Genomic DNA, 19,569 nt, shown 5'->3' with positions numbered 1-19,569 from the left:
GGACAGAGAGTGCCGGTTCACACTGTCACAGGACAGAGAGTGCCGGTTCACACTGTCACAGGACAGAGAGTGCCGGTTCACACTGTCACAGGACAGAGAGTGCCGGTTCACACTCTCACAGGACAGAGAGTGCCGGTTCACAGTGTCGCCGGACAGAGAGTGCCGGTTCACACTGTCACAGGACAGAGAGTGCCGGTTCACACTGTCACAGGACAGAGAGTGCTGGTTCACACTGTCACAGGACAGAGAGTGCCGGTTCAAACTGTCACAGGACAGAGAGTGCCGGTTCACAGTGTCGCAGGACAGAGAGTGCCGGTTCACACTGTCACAGGACAGAGAGTGCCAGTTCACACTGTCACAGGACAGAGAGTGCCGGTTCACAGTGTCACAGGCAGAGAGTGCCGGTTCAGAGTGTCGCAGGACAGAGTGTGCCGGTTCACACTGTCACAGGACAGAGAGTGCCGGATCACACTGTGAGAGGACAGAGAGTGCCGGTTCACAGCGTCACAGGACAGAGAGTGCCGGTTCACACTGTCACAGGACAGAGAGTGACGGTTCACACTGTGAGAGGACAGAGAGTGCCGGTTCACAGTGTCACAGGACAGAGAGCGCCGGTTCACACTGTCACAGGAGTGAGAGTGCCGGTTCACAGTGCCACAGGGCAGAGAGTGCCGGTTCACAGTGTCACAGGACAGAGAGTGCCGGTTCACACTGTCACAGGACAGAGAGTGCCGGTTCACACTGTCACAGGACAGAGACTGCTGGTTCACACTGTCACAGGACAGAGAGTGCTGTTTCACACTGTCACAGGACAGAGAGCGCCGGTTCACAGTGTGAGAGGACAGAGAGTGCCTGTTCACAGTGTCACAGGATAGAGTGCCGGTTGACACTGTCACAGGACAGAGAGTGCCGGATCTCACTGTCACAGGACAGAGAGTGCCGGTTCACACTGTCACAGGACAGAGAGTGCCGGTTCACAGTGTCACAATACAGAGAGTGCCGGTTCACACTGTCACAGGACAGAGAGTGCCGCTTCACACTGTCACAGGACAGAGAGTGCCGCTTCACACTGTCACAGGACAGAGAGTGCCGGTTCACATTGTCACAGGACAGAGAGTGCCGCTTCACACTGTCACAGGACAGAGTGTGCCGGTTCACACTGTCACAGGACAGAGAGTGCCGGTTCACACTGTCACAGGACAGAGAGTGCCGCTTCACACTGTCACAGGACAGAGAGTGCCGCTTCACACTGCCACAGGACAGAGAGTGCCGGTTCACAATGTCACAGGACAGAGAGTGCCGGTTCACATTGTCACAGGACAGAGAGTGCCGGTTCACACTGTCACAGGACAGACTTCCGGTTCAGAGTGTCAAAGGACAGAGAGTGCCGGTTCACACTGTCACAGGACAGAGAGTGCTGGTTCACACTGTCGCAGGACAGAGAGTGCCGGTTCACACTGTCACAGGACAGAGAGTGCTGGTTCACACTGTCACAGGACAGAGAGTGCCGGTTCACACTGTCACAGGACAGAGAGTGCCGGTTCACACTGTCACAGGACAGAGAGTGCCGGTTCACAGTGTCGCCGGACAGAGAGTGCCGGTTCACACTGTCACAGGACAGAGAGTGCCGGTTCACACTGTCACAGGACAGAGAGTGCTGGTTCACACTGTCACAGGACAGAGAGTGCCGGTTCACACTGTCACAGGACAGAGAGTGCCGGTTCACACTCTCACAGGACAGAGAGTGCCGGTTCACAGTGTCGCCGGACAGAGAGTGCCGGTTCACACTGTCACAGGACAGAGAGTGCCGGTTCACACTGTCACAGGACAGAGAGTGCTGGTTCACACTGTCACAGGACAGAGAGTGCCGGTTCAAACTGTCACAGGACAGAGAGTGCCGGTTCACAGTGTCGCAGGACAGAGAGTGCCGGTTCACACTGTCACAGGACAGAGAGTGCCAGTTCACACTGTCACAGGACAGAGAGTGCCGGTTCACAGTGTCACAGGCAGAGAGTGCCGGTTCAGAGTGTCGCAGGACAGAGTGTGCCGGTTCACACTGTCACAGGACAGAGTGTGCCGGTTCACAGTGTCACAGGACAGAGAGCGCCGGTTCACACTGTCACAGGACAGAGAGCGCCAGTTCACACTGTCACAGGACAGAGAGTGCCGGTTCACACTGTCACAGGACAGAGAGTGCCGGTTCACACTGTCACAGGACAGAGAGTGCCGGTTCACACTGTCACAGGACAGAGAGTGCTGGTTCACAGTGTCACAGGACAGAGAGTGCCGGTTCACACTGTCACAGGACAGAGAGTGCCGGTTCACACTGTCACAGGACAGAGAGTGCCGGTTCACACTGTCACAGGACAGAGAGTGCCGGTTCACAGTGTCACAGGACAGAGAGTGCCGGTTCACAGTGTCACAATACAGAGAGTGCCGGTTCACAGTGTCGCAGGACAGAGAGTGCCGGTTCACAGTGTCACAGGACAGAGAGTGCCGGTTCACAGTGTCACAGGACAGAGTGTGCCGGTTCACAGTGTCACAATACAGAGAGTGCCGGTTCACAGTGTCACAGGACAGAGAGAGCCGGTTCACAGTGTCACAGGACAGAGAGTTCCGGTTCACAGTGTCGCAGGACAGAGAGTGCCGGTTCACACTGTCACAGGACAGAGAGTGCCGGTTCACACTGTCACAGGACAGAGAGTGCCGGTTCACACTGTCACAGGACAGAGAGTGCCGGTTCACACTGTCACAGGACAGAGAGTGCCGGTTCACACTCTCACAGGACAGAGAGTGCCGGTTCACAGTGTCGCCGGACAGAGAGTGCCGGTTCACACTGTCACAGGACAGAGAGTGCCAGTTCACACTGTCACAGGACAGAGAGTGCCCGTTCACAGTGTCACAGGACAGAGAGTGCCGGTTCACACTGTCACAGGACAGAGGGTGCCGGTTCACAGTGTCACAGGACAGAGAGTGCCGGTTCAGAGTGTCGCAGGACAGAGAATGCCGGTTCACACTCACAGGACTGAGTGTGCCGGTTCACAGTGTCGCAGGACAGAGTGCCGGTTCACACTGTCACAGGACAGAGAGTGCCGGTTCACACTGTCACAGGACAGAGAGTGCCGGTTCACACTGTCACAGGACAGAGAGTGCTGGTTCACAGTGTCACAGGACAGAGAGTGCCGGTTCACACTGTCACAGGACAGAGAGTGCCGGTTCACACTGTCACAGGACAGAGAGTGCCGGTTCACACTGTCACAGGACAGAGAGTGCCGGTTCACAGTGTCACAGGACAGAGAGTGCCGGTTCACAGTGTCACAATACAGAGAGTGCCGGTTCACAGTGTCGCAGGACAGAGAGTGCCGGTTCACAGTGTCACAGGACAGAGAGTGCCGGTTCACAGTGTCACAGGACAGAGTGTGCCGGTTCACAGTGTCACAATACAGAGAGTGCCGGTTCACAGTGTCACAGGACAGAGAGAGCCGGTTCACAGTGTCACAGGACAGAGAGTTCCGGTTCACAGTGTCGCAGGACAGAGAGTGCCGGTTCACACTGTCACAGGACAGAGAGTGCCGGTTCACACTGTCACAGGACAGAGAGTGCCGGTTCACACTGTCACAGGACAGAGAGTGCCGGTTCACACTGTCACAGGACAGAGAGTGCCGGTTCACACTCTCACAGGACAGAGAGTGCCGGTTCACAGTGTCGCCGGACAGAGAGTGCCGGTTCACACTGTCACAGGACAGAGAGTGCCAGTTCACACTGTCACAGGACAGAGAGTGCCCGTTCACAGTGTCACAGGACAGAGAGTGCCGGTTCACACTGTCACAGGACAGAGGGTGCCGGTTCACAGTGTCACAGGACAGAGAGTGCCGGTTCAGAGTGTCGCAGGACAAAGAATGCCGGTTCACACTCACAGGACTGAGTGTGCCGGTTCACAGTGTCGCAGGACAGAGTGCCGGTTCACATTGTCACAGGACAGAGATTGCCGGTTCACACTGTCACAGGACAGAGAGTGCCGGTTCACACTGTCACAGGACAGAGAGTGCCGGTTCACACTGTCACAGGACAGAGAGTGCCGGTTCACACTGTCACAGGACAGAGAGTGCCGGTTCACAGTGTCGCAGGACAGAGAGTGCCGGTTCACACTGTCACAGGACAGAGAGTGCCGGTTCACAGTGTCGCAGGACAGAGAGTGCCGGTTCACACTGTCACAGGACAGAGAGTGCCGGTTCACACTGTCACAGGACAGAGAGTGCCGGTTCACACTGTCACAGGACAGAGAGTGCCGCTTCACACTGTCACAGGACAGAGATTGCTGGTTCACACTGTCACAGGACAGAGAGTGCCGCTTCACACTGTCACAGGACAGAGATTGCCGGTTCACAGTGTCACAGGACAGAGTGTGCCGGTTCCCAGTGTCGCAGGACAGAGAGTGCCGGTTCACACTGTCACAGGACAGAGAGAGCCGGTTCACAGTGTCACAGGACAGACTTCCGGTTCAGAGTGTCAAAGGACAGAGAGTGCCGGTTCACACTGTTTAGAGGACGGAGAGTGCTGGTTCACACTGTCACAGGACAGAGAGTGCCGGCTCACACTGTCACAGGACAGAGAGTGCCGGTTCACACTGTCACAGGACAGAGAGTGCCGGTTCACACTGTCACAGGACAGAGAGTGCCGGTTCACACTGTCACAGGACAGAGAGTGCCGGTTCACACTGTCACAGGACAGAGAGTGCCGGTTCAAAGTGTCGCCGGACAGAGAGTGCCGGTTCACACTGTCACAGGACAGAGAGTGCCGGTTCACACTGTCACAGGACAGAGAGTGCCGGTTCACAGTGTCGCCGGACAGAGAGTGACGGTTCACACTGTCACAGGACAGAGAGTGCCGGTTCACACTGTCACAGGACAGAGAGTGCCGGTTCACACTGTCACAGGACAGAGAGTGCCGGTTCACACTGTCACAGGACAGAGAGTGCCGGTTCACACTGTCACAGGACAGAGAGTGCCGGTTCACAGTGTCGCAGGACAGAGAGTGCCGGTTCACACTGTCACAGGACAGAGAGTGCCAGTTCACACTGTCACAGGACAGAGAGTGCCAGTTCACACTGTCACAGGACAGAGAGTGCCAGTTCACACTGTCACAGGACAGAGAGTGCCGGTTCACAGTGTCACAGGCAGAGAGTGCCGGTTCACACTGTCACAGGACAGAGAGTGCCGGTTCACAGTGTCACAGGACAGAGAGTGCCGGTTCAGAGTGTCGCAGGACAGAGAATGCTGGTTCACACTCACAGGACAGAGTGTGCCGGTTCACAGTGTCACAGGACAGAGAGTGCCGGTTCACACTGTCACAGGACAGAGAGTGCCGGTTCACACTGTCACAGGACAGAGAGTGCCGGTTCACAGTGTCACAATACAGAGAGTGCCGGTTCACAGTGTCGTAGGACAGAGAGTGCCGGTTCACACTGTCAGAGGACAGAGAGTGCCGGTTCACAGTGTCACAATACAGAGAGTGCCGGTTCACACTGTCACAGGACAGAGAGTGCCGGTTCACACTGTCACAGGACAGAGAGTGCCGGTTCACACTGTCACAGGACAGAGAGTGCCGGTTCACACTGTCACAGGACAGAGAGTGCCGGTTCACACTGTCACAGGACAGAGAGTGCCGGTTCATACTGTCAAAAGACAGAGAGTGCCGGTTCACAGTGTCACAGGACAGAGAGTGCCGGTTCACAGTGTCGCAGGACAGAGAGTGCCGGTTCAGAGTGTCACAGGACAGAGTGTGCCGGTTCACAGTGTCGCAGGACAGAGAGTGCCGGTTCACACTGTCACAGGACAGAGAGTGCCGGTTCACAGTGTCGCAGGACAGAGAGTGCCGGTTCACACTGTCACAGGACAGAGAGTGCCGGTTCACACTGTCACAGGAGAGAGAGTGCCGGTTCACACTTTCACAGGACAGAGAGTGCCGGTTCACAGTGTCGCCGGACAGAGAGTGCCGGTTCACACTGTCACAGGACAGAGAGTACTGGTTCACACTGTCACAGGACAGAGAGTGCCGGTTCACACTGTCGCAGGACAGAGAGTGCCGGTTCACACTGTCACAGGACAGAGAGTGCCGGTTCACACTGTCACAGGACAGAGAGTGCCGGTTCACAGTGTCGCAGGACAGAGAGTACTGGTTCACACTGTCACAGGACAGAGAGTGCCGGTTCGCACTGTCACAGGACAGAGACTGCCGGTTCACACTTTCACAGGACAGAGTAGTGCCGGTTCACAGTGTTGCAGGACAGAGAGTGCCGGTTCAAAGTGTCACAGGACAGAGTGTGCCGGTTCACACTGTTAGAGGACAGAGAGTGCTGGTTCGTACTGTCACAGGACAGAGAGTGCCGGCTCACACTGTCACAGGACAGAGAGTGCCGGTTCACACTGTCACAGGACAGAGAGTGCCGGTTCACAGTGTCACAGGACAGAGAGTGCCGGTTCACACTGTCACAGGACAGAGAGTGCCGGTTCACACTGTCACAGGACAGAGAGTGCCGGTTCACACTGTCACAGGACAGAGAGTGCCGGTTCACACTGTCACAGGACAGAGAGTGCCGGTTCACACTGTCACAGGACAGAGAGTGCCGGTTCACAGTGTCACAATACAGAGAGTGCCGGTTCACAGTGTCGCAGGACAGAGAGTGCCGGTTCACACTGTCACAGGACAGAGAGTGCTGGTTCACACTGTCACAGGACAGAGAGAGCCAGTTCACACTGTCACAGGACAGAGAGTGCCGGTTCACACTGTCACAGGACAGAGAGTGCCGGTTCACACTGTCACAGGACAGAGAGTGCCGCCGGTTCACAGTGTCACAATACAGAGAGTGCCGGTTCACAGTGTCGCAGGACAGAGAGTGCCGGTTCACACTGTCACAGGACAGAGAGTGCCGTTTCACACTGTCGCAGGTCAGAGTGTGCCGGTTCACACTGTCACAGGACAGAGAGTGCCGGTTCACACTGTCACAGGACAGAGACTGCTGGTTCACACTGTCGCAGGACAGAGAGTGCCGTTTCACACTGTCGCAGGTCAGAGAGAGCCGGTTCACAGTGTGAGAGGACAGAGAGTGCCGGTTCACACTGTCACAGGACAGAGACTGCTGGTTCACACTGTCACAGGACAGAGAGTGCCGTTTCACACTGTCGCAGGTCAGAGAGAGCCGGTTCACAGTGTGAGAGGACAGAGAGTGCCGGTTCACACTGTCACAGGACAGAGATTGCCGGTTCACAATGTCACAGGACAGAGAGTGCCGGTTCACAGTTTCACAGGACAGAGATTGCCTGTTCACAGTGTCACAGGATAGAGTGCCGGTTGACACTGTGACAGGACAGAGAGTGCCGGATCTCACTGTCACAGGACAGAGAGTGCCGGTTCACACTGTCACAGGACAGAGAGTGCCGGTTCACACTGTCACAGGACAGAGTGTGCCGGTTCACACTGTCACAGGACAGAGAGTGCCGGTTCACACTGTCACAGGACAGAGAGTGCCGCTTCACACTGTCACAGGACAGAGATTGCTGATTCACACTGTCACAGGACAGAGAGTGCCGCTTCACACTGCCACAGGACAGAGAGTGCCGGTTCACACTGTCACAGGACAGAGAGTGCCGGTTCACATTGTCACAGGACAGAGAGTGCCGGTTCACACTGTCACAGGACAGAGAGTGCTGGTTCACACTGTCGCAGGACAGAGAGTGCCGGCTCACAGTGTCGCAGGACAGAGAGTGCCGGTTCACACTGTCACAGGACAGAGAGTGCCGGTTCACAGTGTCGCAGGACAGAGAGTGCCGGTTCACACTGTCACAGGACAGAGAGTGACAGTTCACACTGTCACAGGACAGAGAGTGCCGGTTCACAGTGTCACAGGCAGAGAGTGCCGGTTCAGAGTGTCGCAGGACAGAGTGTGCCGGTTCACACTGTCACAGGACAGAGAGTGCCGGATCACACTGCGAGAGGACAGAGAGTGCCGGTTGACAGTGTCACAGGACAGAGAGTGCCGGTTCACACTGTCACAGGACAGAGAGTGCCGGTTCACACTGTCACAGGACAGAGAGTGCCGGTTCACACTGTCACAGGACAGAGAGTGCCGGTTCACACTCTCACAGGACAGAGAGTGCCGGTTCACAGTGTCGCCGGACAGAGAGTGCCGGTTCACACTGTCACAGGACAGAGAGTGCCGGTTCACACTGTCACAGGACAGAGAGTGCTGGTTCACACTGTCACAGGACAGAGAGTGCCGGTTCACACTGTGAGAGGACAGAGAGTGCCGGTTCACAGTGTCACAGGACAGAGAGCGCCGGTTCACACTGTCACAGGACTGAGAGTGCCGGTTCACAGTGCCACAGGGCAGAGAGTGCCGGTTCACAGTGTCAGAGGATAGGGAGTGCCGGTTCACAGTGTCACAGGACAGAGAGTGCCGGTTCACACTGTCACAGGACAGAGAGTGCCGTTTCACACTGTCGCAGGTCAGAGTGTGCCGGTTCACACTGTCACAGGACAGAGAGTGCCGGTTCACACTGTCACAGGACAGAGACTGCTGGTTCACACTGTCACAGGACAGAGAGTGCTGTTTCACACTGTCACAGGACAGAGAGTGCCGGTTCACAGTGTGAGAGGACAGAGAGTGCCGGTTCACACTGTCACAGGACAGAGATTGCCGGTTCACAATGTCACAGGACAGAGAGTGCCGGTTCACAGTTTCACAGGACAGAGATTGCCTGTTCACAGTGTCACAGGACAGAGTGTGCCGGTTCACACTGTCACAGGACTGAGTGTGCCGGTTCACACTGTCACAGGACAGAGAGTGCCGGTTCACACTGTCACAGGACAGAGAGTGCCGGTTCACACTGTCACAGGACAGAGAGTGCTGGTTCACACTGTCACAGGACAGAGAGTGCCGCTTCACACTGCCACAGGACAGAGAGTGCCGGTTCACACTGTCACAGGACAGAGAGTGCCGGTTCACATTGTCACAGGACAGAGAGTGCCGGTTCACACTGTCACAGGACAGACTTCCGGTTCAGAGTGTCAAAGGACAGAGAGTGCCGGTTCACACTGTCACAGGACAGAGAGTGCCGGTTCACACTGTCACAGGACAGAGAGTGCCGGTTCACACTGTCACAGGACAGAGAGTGCTGGTTCACACTGTCGCAGGACAGAGAGTGCCGGCTCACAGTGTCGCAGGACAGAGAGTGCCGGTTCACACTGTCACAGGACAGAGAGTGCCGGTTCACACTGTCACAGGACAGAGAGTGCCGGTTCACACTGTCACAGGACAGAGAGTGCCGGTTCACAGTGTCGCCGGACAGAGAGTGCCGGTTCACACTGTCACAGGACAGAGAGTGCCGGTTCACACTGTCACAGGACAGAGAGTGCCGGTTCACACTGTCACAGGACAGAGAGTGCCGGTTCACACTGTCACAGGACAGAGAGTGCTGGTTCACACTCTCACAGGACAGAGAGTGCCGGTTCACAGTGTCGCCGGACAGAGAGTGCCGGTTCACACTGTCACAGGACAGAGAGTGCCGGTTCACACTGTCACAGGACAGAGAGTGCCGGTTCAAACTGTCACAGGACAGAGAGTGCCGGTTCACAGTGTCGCAGGACAGAGAGTGCCGGTTCACACTGTCACAGGACAGAGAGTGCCAGTTCACACTGTCACAGGACAGAGAGTGCCGGTTCACAGTGTCACAGGCAGAGAGTGCCGGTTCAGAGTGTCGCAGGACAGAGTGTGCCGGTTCACACTGTCACAGGACAGAGTGTGCCGGTTCACAGTGTCACAGGACAGAGAGCGCCGGTTCACACTGTCACAGGACAGAGAGCGCCAGTTCACACTGTCACAGGACAGAGAGTGCCGGTTCACACTGTCACAGGACAGAGAGTGCCGGTTCACACTGTCACAGGACAGAGAGTGCCGGTTCACACTGTCACAGGACAGAGAGTGCCGGTTCACAGTGTCACAGGACAGAGAGTGCCGGTTCACACTGTCACAGGACAGAGAGTGCCGGTTCACACTGTCACAGGACAGAGAGTGCCGGTTCACACTGTCACAGGACAGAGAGTGCCGGTTCACAGTGTCACAGGACAGAGAGTGCCGGTTCACAGTGTCACAATACAGAGAGTGCCGGTTCACAGTGTCGCAGGACAGAGAGTGCCGGTTCACAGTGTCACAGGACAGAGAGTGCCGGTTCACAGTGTCACAGGACAGAGTGTGCCGGTTCACAGTGTCACAATACAGAGAGTGCCGGTTCACAGTGTCACAGGACAGAGAGAGCCGGTTCACAGTGTCACAGGACAGAGAGTTCCGGTTCACAGTGTCGCAGGACAGAGAGTGCCGGTTCACACTGTCACAGGACAGAGAGTGCCGGTTCACACTGTCACAGGACAGAGAGTGCCGGTTCACACTGTCACAGGACAGAGAGTGCCGGTTCACACTGTCACAGGACAGAGAGTGCCGGTTCACACTCTCACAGGACAGAGAGTGCCGGTTCACAGTGTCGCCGGAGAGAGAGTGCCGGTTCACACTGTCACAGGACAGAGAGTGCCAGTTCACACTGTCACAGGACAGAGAGTGCCCGTTCACAGTGTCACAGGACAGAGAGTGCCGGTTCACACTGTCACAGGACAGAGGGTGCCGGTTCACAGTGTCACAGGACAGAGAGTGCCGGTTCAGAGTGTCGCAGGACAGAGAATGCCGGTTCACACTCACAGGACTGAGTGTGCCGGTTCACAGTGTCGCAGGACAGAGTGCCGGGTCACACTGTCACAGGACAGAGATTGCCGGTTCACACTGTCACAGGACAGAGAGTGCCGGTTCACACTGTCACAGGACAGAGAGTGCCGGTTCACACTGTCACAGGACAGAGAGTGCCGGTTCACACTGTCACAGGACAGAGAGTGCCGGTTCACAGTGTCGCAGGACAGAGAGTGCCGGTTCACACTGTCACAGGACAGAGAGTGCCGGTTCACAGTGTCGCAGGACAGAGAGTGCCGGTTCACACTGTCACAGGACAGAGAGTGCCGGTTCACACTGTCACAGGACAGAGAGTGCCGGTTCACACTGTCACAGGACAGAGAGTGCCGGTTCACACTGTCACAGGACAGAGAGTGCCGCTTCACACTGTCACAGGACAGAGAGTGCCGCTTCACACTGTCACAGGACAGAGATTGCTGGTTCACACTGTCACAGGACAGAGAGTGCCGCTTCACACTGTCACAGGACAGAGATTGCCGGTTCACAGTGTCACAGGACAGAGTGTGCCGGTTCCCAGTGTCGCAGGACAGAGAGTGCCGGTTCACACTGTCACAGGACAGAGAGAGCCGGTTCACAGTGTCACAGGACAGACTTCCGGTTCAGAGTGTCAAAGGACAGAGAGTGCCGGTTCACACTGTTTAGAGGACGGAGAGTGCTGGTTCACACTGTCACAGGACAGAGAGTGCCGGCTCACAGTGTCGCAGGACAGAGAGTGCCGGTTCACACTGTCACAGGACAGAGAGTGCCGGTTCACACTGTCACAGGACAGAGAGTGCCGGTTCACACTGTCACAGGACAGAGAGTGCCGGTTCAAAGTGTCGCCGGACAGAGAGTGCCGGTTCACACTGTCACAGGACAGAGAGTGTCGGTTCACACTGTCACAGGACAGAGAGTGCCGGTTCACAGTGTCGCCGGACAGAGAGTGCCGGTTCACACTGTCACAGGACAGAGAGTGCCGGTTCACACTGTCACAGGACAGAGAGTGCCGGTTCACACTGTCACAGGACAGAGAGTGCCGGTTCACACTGTCACAGGACAGAGAGTGCCGGTTCACAGTGTCGCAGGACAGAGAGTGCCGGTTCACACTGTCACAGGACAGAGAGTGCCAGTTCACACTGTCACAGGACAGAGAGTGCCAGTTCACACTGTCACAGGACAGAGAGTGCCAGTTCACACTATCACAGGACGGAGAGTGCCGGTTCACACTGTCACAGGACAGAGAGTGCCGGTTCACACTGTCACAGGACAGAGAGTGCCGGTTCACAGTGTCACAGGCAGAGAGTGCCGGTTCACACTGTCACAGGACAGAGAGTGCCGGTTCACAGTGTCACAGGACAGAGAGTGCCGGTTCAGAGTGTCGCAGGACAGAGAATGCTGGCTCACACTCACAGGACAGAGTGTGCCGGTTCACAGTGTCACAGGACAGAGAGTGCCGGTTCACAGTGTCACAATACAGAGAGTGCCGGTTCACACTGTCACAGGACAGAGAGTGCCGGTTCACACTGTCACAGGACAGAGAGTGCCGGTTCACACTGTCACAGGACAGAGAGTGCCGGTTCACACTGTCACAGGACAGAGAGTGCCGGTTCACACTGTCACAGGACAGAGAGTGCCGGTTCATACTGTCAAAAGACAGAGAGTGCCGGTTCACAGTGTCACAGGACAGAGAGTGCCGGTTCACAGTGTCGCAGGACAGAGAGTGCCGGTTCAGAGTGTCACAGGACAGAGTGTGCCGGTTCACACTGTTAGAGGACAGAGAGTGCCGGTTCACACTGTCACAGGACAGAGAGTGCCGGATCACACTGTCACAGGACAGAGAGTGACGGTTCACACTCTCACAGGACAGAGAGTGCCGGTTCACAATGTCGCAGGACAGAGAGTGCCGGTTCACGCTGTCACAGGACAGAGAGTGCCGGTTCACAGTGTCGCAGGACAGAGAGTGCCGGTTCACACTGTCACAGGACAGAGAGTGCCGGTTCACACTGTCACAGGAGAGAGAGTGCCGGTTCACACTTTCACAGGACAGAGAGTGCCGGTTCACAGTGTCGCCGGACAGAGAGTGCCGGTTCACACTGTCACAGGACAGAGAGTACTGGTTCACACTGTCACAGGACAGAGAGTGCCGGTTCACACTGTCACAGGACAGAGAGTGCCGGTTCACAGTGTCGCAGGACAGAGAGTGCCGGTTCAAAGTGTCACAGGACAGAGTGTGCCGGTTCACAGTGTCACAGGACAGAGAGTGCCGGTTCACACTGTCACAGGAGAGAGAGTGCCGGTTCACACTTTCACAGGACAGAGAGTGCCGGTTCACAGTGTCGCCGGACAGAGAGTGCCGGTTCATACTGTCACAGGACAGAGAGTACTGGTTCACACTGTCACAGGACAGAGAGTGCCGGTTCACACTGTCACAGGACAGAGAGTGCCGGTTCACAGTGTCGCAGGACAGAGAGTGCCGGTTCACACTGTCACAGGACAGAGAGTGCCGGTTCACACTGTCACAGGACAGAGAGTGCCGGTTCACAGTGTCGCAGGACAGAGAGTACTGGTTCACACTGTCACAGGACAGACAGTGCCGGTTCGCACTGTCACAGGACAGAGACTGCCGGTTCACACTGTCACAGGACAGAGAGTGCCGGTTCCCAGTGTCGCAGGACAGAGAGTGCCGGTTCACACTTTCACAGGACAGAGTAGTGCCGGTTCACAGTGTTGCCGGACAGAGAGTGCCGGTTCAAAGTGTCACAGGACAGAGAGTGCCGGTTCACACTGTCACAGGACAGAGAGTTCCGGTTCAGAGTGTCAAAGGACAGAGTGTGCCGGTTCACACTGTTAGAGGACAGAGAGTGCTGGTTCGTACTGTCACAGGACAGAGAGTGCCGGCTCACACTGTCACAGGACAGAGAGTGCCGGTTCACACTGTCACAGGACAGAGAGTGCTGGTTCACACTGTCACAGGACAGAGAGTGCCGGTTCACACTGTCACAGGACAGAGAGTGCCGGTTCACAGTGTCACAATACAGAGAGTGCCGGTTCACAGTGTCGCAGGAAAGAGAGTGCCGGTTCACACTGTCACAGGACAGAGAGTGCTGGTTCACACTGTCACAGGACAGAGAGAGCCAGTTCACACTGTCACAGGACAGAGAGTGCCGGTTCACACTGTCACAGGACAGAGAGTGCCGGTTCACACTGTCACAGGACAGAGAGTGCCGCCGGTTCACAGTGTCACAATACAGAGAGTGCCGGTTCACAGTGTCGCAGGACAGAGAGTGCCGGTTCACACTGTCACAGGACAGAGAGTGCCGGTTCACAGTGTCACAATACAGAGAGTGCCGGTTCACACTGTCACAGGACAGAGAGTGCCGGTTCACACTGTCACAGGACAGAGAGTGCCGGTTCACACTGTCACAGGACAGAGAGTGCCGGTTCACACTGTCACAGGACAGAGAGTGCCGGTTCATCCTGTCAAAAGACAGAGAGTGCCGGTTCACAGTGTCACAGGACAGAGAGTGCCGGTTCACAGTGTCGCAGGACAGAGAGTGCCGGTTCACAGTGTCGCAGGACAGAGAGTGCCGGTTCACAGTGTCGCAGGACAGAGAGTGCCGGTTCAGAGTGTCACAGGACAGAGTGTGCCGGTTCACACTGTTAGAGGACAGAGAGTGCCGGTTCACACTGTCACAGGACAGAGAGTGCCGGATCACACTGTCACAGGACAGAGAGTGACGGTTCACACTCTCACAGGACAGAGAGTGCCGGTTCACAGTGTCGCAGGACAGAGAGTGCCGGTTCACACTGTCACAGGACAGAGAGTGCCGGTTCACAGTGTCGCAGGACAGAGAGTGCCGGTTCACACTGTCACAGGACAGAGAGTGCCGGTTCACACTGTCACAGGAGAGAGAGTGCCGGTTCACACTTTCACAGGACAGAGAGTGCCGGTTCACAGTGTCGCCGGACAGAGAGTGCCGGTTCACACTGTCACAGGACAGAGAGTACTGGTTCACACTGTCACAGGACAGAGAGTGCCGGTTCACACTGTCACAGGACAGAGAGTGCCGGTTCACAGTGTCGCAGGACAGAGAGTGCCGGTTCACACTGTCACAGGACAGAGAGTGCCGGTTCACACTGTCACAGGACAGAGAGTGCCGGTTCACACTGTCACAGGACAGAGAGTGCCGGTTCACAGTGTCGCAGGACAGAGAGTACTGGTTCACACTGTCACAGGACAGAGAGTGCCGGTTCGCACTGTCACAGGACAGAGACTGCCGGTTCACACTGTCACAGGACAGAGAGTGCCGGTTCCCAGTGTCGCAGGACAGAGAGTGCCGGTTCACACTTTCACAGGACAGAGTAGTGCCGGTTCACAGTGTTTCAGGACAGAGAGTGCCGATTCAAAGTGTCACAATACAGAGAGTGCCGGTTCACAGTGTCGCAGGACAGAGAGTGCCGGTTCACAGTGTCACAGGACAGAGAGTGCCGGTTCACAGTGTCACAGGACAGAGTGTGCCGGTTCACAGTGTCACAATACAGAGAGTGCCGGTTCACAGTGTCACAGGACAGAGAGAGCCGGTTCACAGTGTCACAGGACAGAGAGTTCCGGTTCACAGTGTCGCAGGACAGAGAGTGCCGGTTCACACTGTCACAGGACAGAGAGTGCCGGTTCACACTGTCACAGGACAGAGAGTGCCGGTTCACACTGTCACAGGACAGAGAGTGCCGGTTCACACTGTCACAGGACAGAGAGTGCCGGTTCACACTCTCACAGGACAGAGTGCCGGTTCACAGTGTCGCCGGAGAGAGAGTGCCGGTTCACACTGTCACAGGACAGAGAGTGCCAGTTCACACTGTCACAGGACAGAGAGTGCCCGTTCACAGTGTCACAGGACAGAGAGTGCCGGTTCACACTGTCACAGGACAGAGGGTGCCGGTTCACAGTGTCACAGGACAGAGAGTGCCGGTTCAGAGTGTCGCAGGACAGAGAATGCCGGTTCACACTCACAGGACTGAGTGTGCCGGTTCACAGTGTCGCAGGACAGAGTGCCGGGTCACACTGTCACAGGACAGAGATTGCCGGTTCACACTGTCACAGGACAGAGAGTGCCGGTTCACACTGTCACAGGACAGAGAGTGCCGGTTCACACTGTCACAGGACAGAGAGTGCCGGTTCACACTGTCACAGGACAGAGAGTGCCGGTTCACAGTGTCGCAGGACAGAGAGTGCCGGTTCACACTGTCACAGGACAGAGAGTGCCGGTTCACAGTGTCGCAGGACAGAGAGTGCCGGTTCACACTGTCACAGGACAGAGAGTGCCGGTTCACACTGTCACAGGACAGAGAGTGCCGGTTCACACTGTCACAGGACAGAGAGTGCCGGTTCACACTGTCACAGGACAGAGAGTGCCGCTTCACACTGTCACAGGACAGAGAGTGCCGCTTCACACTGTCACAGGACAGAGATTGCTGGTTCACACTGTCACAGGACAGAGAGTGCCGCTTCACACTGTCACAGGACAGAGATTGCCGGTTCACAGTGTCACAGGACAGAGTGTGCCGGTTCCCAGTGTCGCAGGACAGAGAGTGCCGGTTCACACTGTCACAGGACAGAGAGAGCCGGTTCACAGTGTCACAGGACAGACTTCCGGTTCAGAGTGTCAAAGGACAGAGAGTGCCGGTTCACACTGTTTAGAGGACGGAGAGTGCTGGTTCACACTGTCACAGGACAGAGAGTGCCGGCTCACAGTGTCGCAGGACAGAGAGTGCCGGTTCACACTGTCACAGGACAGAGAGTGCCGGTTCACACTGTCACAGGACAGAGAGTGCCGGTTCACACTGTCACAGGACAGAGAGTGCCGGTTCAAAGTGTCGCCGGACAGAGAGTGCCGGTTCACACTGTCACAGGACAGAGAGTGTCGGTTCACACTGTCACAGGACAGAGAGTGCCGGTTCACAGTGTCGCCGGACAGAGAGTGCCGGTTCACACTGTCACAGGACAGAGAGTGCCGGTTCACACTGTCACAGGACAGAGAGTGCCGGTTCACACTGTCACAGGACAGAGAGTGCCGGTTCACACTGTCACAGGACAGAGAGTGCCGGTTCACAGTGTCGCAGGACAGAGAGTGCCGGTTCACACTGTCACAGGACAGAGAGTGCCAGTTCACACTGTCACAGGACAGAGAGTGCCAGTTCACACTGTCACAGGACAGAGAGTGCCAGTTCACACTATCACAGGACGGAGAGTGCCGGTTCACACTGTCACAGGACAGAGAGTGCCGGTTCACACTGTCACAGGACAGAGAGTGCCGGTTCACAGTGTCACAGGCAGAGAGTGCCGGTTCACACTGTCACAGGACAGAGAGTGCCGGTTCACAGTGTCACAGGACAGAGAGTGCCGGTTCAGAGTGTCGCAGGACAGAGAATGCTGGCTCACACTCACAGGACAGAGTGTGCCGGTTCACAGTGTCACAGGACAGAGAGTGCCGGTTCACAGTGTCACAATACAGAGAGTGCCGGTTCACACTGTCACAGGACAGAGAGTGCCGGTTCACACTGTCACAGGACAGAGAGTGCCGGTTCACACTGTCACAGGACAGAGAGTGCCGGTTCACACTGTCACAGGACAGAGAGTGCCGGTTCACACTGTCACAGGACAGAGAGTGCCGGTTCATACTGTCAAAAGACAGAGAGTGCCGGTTCACAGTGTCACAGGACAGAGAGTGCCGGTTCACAGTGTCGCAGGACAGAGAGTGCCGGTTCACACTGTCACAGGACAGAGAGTGCCGGATCACACTGTCACAGGACAGAGAGTGACGGTTCACACTCTCACAGGACAGAGAGTGCCGGTTCACAATGTCGCAGGACAGAGAGTGCCGGTTCACGCTGTCACAGGACAGAGAGTGCCGGTTCACAGTGTCGCAGGACAGAGAGTGCCGGTTCACACTGTCACAGGACAGAGAGTGCCGGTTCACACTGTCACAGGAGAGAGAGTGCCGGTTCACACTTTCACAGGACAGAGAGTGCCGGTTCACAGTGTCGCCGGACAGAGAGTGCCGGTTCACACTGTCACAGGACAGAGAGTACTGGTTCACACTGTCACAGGACAGAGAGTGCCGGTTCACACTGTCACAGGACAGAGAGTGCCGGTTCACAGTGTCGCAGGACAGAGAGTGCCGGTTCAAAGTGTCACAGGACAGAGTGTGCCGGTTCACAGTGTCACAGGACAGAGAGTGCCGGTTCACACTGTCACAGGAGAGAGAGTGCCGGTTCACACTTTCACAGGACAGAGAGTGCCGGTTCACAGTGTCGCCGGACAGAGAGTGCCGGTTCATACTGTCACAGGACAGAGAGTACTGGTTCACACTGTCACAGGACAGAGAGTGCCGGTTCACACTGTCACAGGACAGAGAGTGCCGGTTCACAGTGTCGCAGGACAGAGAGTGCCGGTTCACACTGTCACAGGACAGAGAGTGCCGGTTCACACTGTCACAGGACAGAGAGTGCCGGTTCACAGTGTCGCAGGACAGAGAGTACTGGTTCACACTGTCACAGGACAGACAGTGCCGGTTCGCACTGTCACAGGACAGAGACTGCCGGTTCACACTGTCACAGGACAGAGAGTGCCGGTTCCCAGTGTCGCAGGACAGAGAGTGCCGGTTCACACTTTCACAGGACAGAGTAGTGCCGGTTCACAGTGTTGCCGGACAGAGAGTGCCGGTTCAAAGTGTCACAGGACAGAGAGTGCCGGTTCACACTGTCACAGGACAGAGAGTTCCGGTTCAGAGTGTCAAAGGACAGAGTGTGCCGGTTCACACTGTTAGAGGACAGAGAGTGCTGGTTCGTACTGTCACAGGACAGAGAGTGCCGGCTCACACTGTCACAGGACAGAGAGTGCCGGTTCACACTGTCACAGGACAGAGAGTGCTGGTTCACACTGTCACAGGACAGAGAGTGCCGGTTCACACTGTCACAGGACAGAGAGTGCCGGTTCACAGTGTCACAATACAGAGAGTGCCGGTTCACAGTGTCGCAGGACAGAGAGTGCCGGTTCACACTGTCACAGGACAGAGAGTGCTGGTTCACACTGTCACAGGACAGAGAGAGCCAGTTCACACTGTCACAGGACAGAGAGTGCCGGTTCACACTGTCACAGGACAGAGAGTGCCGGTTCACACTGTCACAGGACAGAGAGTGCCGCCGGTTCACAGTGTCACAATACAGAGAGTGCCGGTTCACAGTGTCGCAGGACAGAGAGTGCCGGTTCACACTGTCACAGGACAGAGAGTGCCGGTTCACAGTGTCACAATACAGAGAGTGCCGGTTCACACTGTCACAGGACAGAGAGTGCCGGTTCACACTGTCACAGGACAGAGAGTGCCGGTTCACACTGTCACAGGACAGAGAGTGCCGGTTCACACTGTCACAGGACAGAGAGTGCCGGTTCATCCTGTCAAAAGACAGAGAGTGCCGGTTCACAGTGTCACAGGACAGAGAGTGCCGGTTCACAGTGTCGCAGGACAGAGAGTGCCGGTTCACAGTGTCGCAGGACAGAGAGTGCCGGTTCACAGTGTCGCAGGACAGAGAGTGCCGGTTCAGAGTGTCACAGGACAGAGTGTGCCGGTTCACACTGTTAGAGGACAGAGAGTGCCGGTTCACACTGTCACAGGACAGAGAGTGCCGGATCACACTGTCACAGGACAGAGAGTGACGGTTCACACTCTCACAGGACAGAGAGTGCCGGTTCACAGTGTCGCAGGACAGAGAGTGCCGGTTCACACTGTCACAGGACAGAG

Source organism: Somniosus microcephalus, chromosome 18, assembly GCF_052327205.1.
Source record: "Somniosus microcephalus isolate GS21.2 chromosome 18, FLI_Smic_1.0, whole genome shotgun sequence".
NCBI lineage: Eukaryota > Metazoa > Chordata > Chondrichthyes > Squaliformes > Somniosidae > Somniosus > Somniosus microcephalus.
Note: the sequence above shows the minus strand (reverse complement) of the source record.